This window comes from Arachis hypogaea, chromosome 18 (genome assembly GCF_003086295.3).
Source record: "Arachis hypogaea cultivar Tifrunner chromosome 18, arahy.Tifrunner.gnm2.J5K5, whole genome shotgun sequence".
Classification (NCBI taxonomy): Eukaryota; Viridiplantae; Streptophyta; class Magnoliopsida; order Fabales; family Fabaceae; genus Arachis; species Arachis hypogaea.
In genome coordinates this window covers 44,912,862-44,914,968 of record NC_092053.1, presented here as the reverse complement: position 1 = coordinate 44,914,968, position 2,107 = coordinate 44,912,862, and the positions used below count along the sequence as shown (strand labels likewise).

Below are 2,107 nucleotides of genomic sequence, written 5' to 3'. Positions count from 1 at the left end.
AATTATATTGACTTGCTGAGTCAATATTTTGTTCTGAGCCAATATGGCATTCAGAGCATCAATTTCAAGAACTCCCTTCCTCTGAGGTGTCCCATTACTCATAGGATTCCTTTCAGAAGTGTACATGAACTGGTTATTTGCAACCATGTCAATGAGTTCCTGAGCTTCTGCAGGTGTTTTCTTTAGGTGAATGGATCCACCTGTAGAATGGTCCAATGACATCTTTGCTAATTCAGACAGACCATCATAGAATATATCCAGGATGGTCCATTCTGAAAGCATGTCAGAAGGACACTTTTTGGTCAGTTGCTTGTATCTCTCCCAAGCTTCATAGAGGGATTCACCTTCTTTCTATTTGAAGGTTTGAACATCCACTCTAAGCTTGCTAAGCTTTTGAGGAGGGAAGAACTTGGCTAAGAAAGCCGTGACCAGCTTATCCCAAGAGTTCAGGCTATCTTTAGGTTGAGAGTCAAACCATATTCTAGCTCTGTCTCTTACAGCAAACGGGAAAAGCATAAGCCTGTAGACCTCAGGATCAACCCCATTGGTCTTCACAGTATCACAGATTTGCAAGAATTCAGTTAATAACTGAAAAGGATCTTCTTATGGAAGTCCATAAAACTTGCAATTCTGTTGTATCAGAGAAACTAATTGAGGCTTTAGCTCAAAATTATTTGTTCCAATGGCAGGGATTGAGATGCTTCTTCCATGTAAATTGGAATTTGGTGCAGTAAAGTCACCAAGCATCTTCCTTGCATTGTTATTATTTTCGACCATGTCTCGTTCTTTTTCAAAAATTTCTGTCAGATTTTCTCTAGAGAGTTGTGCTTTAGCTTCCCTTAGCTTCCTCTTCAGAGTCCTTTTAGGTTCCGGATCAGCTTCAACAAGAATGTTCTTGTCCTTGCTCCTGCTCATATGAAAGAGAAGGGAACAGAAAATAATAGGGATCCTCTTTGCCACAGTAGAAAGGTTCCTTTATGTGAGTAGAAGAGAAGAAAAAGAATTCGAACACAGAAAGAGGGAAAGGGGTTCGAATTTTTAAGAAGAAGAAAAGTATTAGTAGATAAATAATTAGAAAGAGATGAGTGGGAGAGAATTTCGAAAATTAGAAGAAGAAAAAGAAAAATATTTTTGTTTTTATTTTAAAATTAAAGTTAAAATTTGAAAATTTAAAAAGAAAAATAAAATTAAATCAAATTAAAATTTAAAACAATTAGTTAATTAAAAAGGAATTTTGAAAAAGAGGGGAGGGATTTTCGAAAATAAGAGAGAAAAAATTAGTTAGGTGGTTTTGAAAAAGATATGATTGAAATAGTAAACTTTTAAAATCAAACAAAAAGTTAAGTGGTTAATTGAAAAAGATTTGAAAATCAAATTTTGAAAAGATAAGAAGTTAGAAAAGATTTTGAAATTAATTTTGAAAAAGATGTGTTGAAATTGAAAAAGATATAATTGAAAATTATTTTGAAAAAGATTTGAATTGGAAATTAAAAATATTTGATTTTGAGAATTGAAGTTGATTACTTGACTAACAAGAAACAAAAAGATATGATTTTAAAATTTAAAGATTGAACCTTTCTTACTAGGCAAGTAACAAACTAAAATTTTTTGAATCAGTCACATTAATTGTTAGCATTAATTTCAAAAATATGAAACAGAAATAAGAAAAATATTTGGAAAATAAATTTTGAAAATTTCGAAATTATGAAAGAAAAAATGAAAAAGATTTGATTTAAAAAAAAATTGAAAAGATAGGATTTTTAAATTGAAAATTTGACTTGACTCATAAGAAACAACTAAATTTTAAAAAGTTTTGAAAATGTCAACTCAAATTTTCGAAAATTTATGAGAGAATAAGGGAAAGATATTTTTTTTATTTTTGAATTTTTAATGAGGAGAGAGAAAAATAACAAAAAGACTCAAAACATGAAAATTATAAATCAAAACATACAATGCATGTAAGAACACTATGAATGTCAAGATGAACACCAAGAACACTTTGAATGTCAAGATGAACACCATGAACTTATTTTTGAAAATTTTTAAGAAAAGAGAAACATGCAAGACACCAAACATAGAAATTTTCAAACTTTAGATACTAACAAAT

The 2,107-nt window shown here is 30.3% G+C and overlaps 1 non-coding gene across 1 annotated transcript; it reads left to right on the top strand.

Annotated features, from left to right (window-relative positions):
• Positions 1-276: 276 nt before the first annotated feature.
• LOC112774058 (small nucleolar RNA R71) lies at positions 277-384 on the top strand. The gene has a single exon (XR_003188570.1). It is a non-coding gene; the product is annotated as a small nucleolar RNA R71 (small nucleolar RNA).
• The last annotated feature ends 1,723 nt before the right edge of the window (positions 385-2,107 follow it).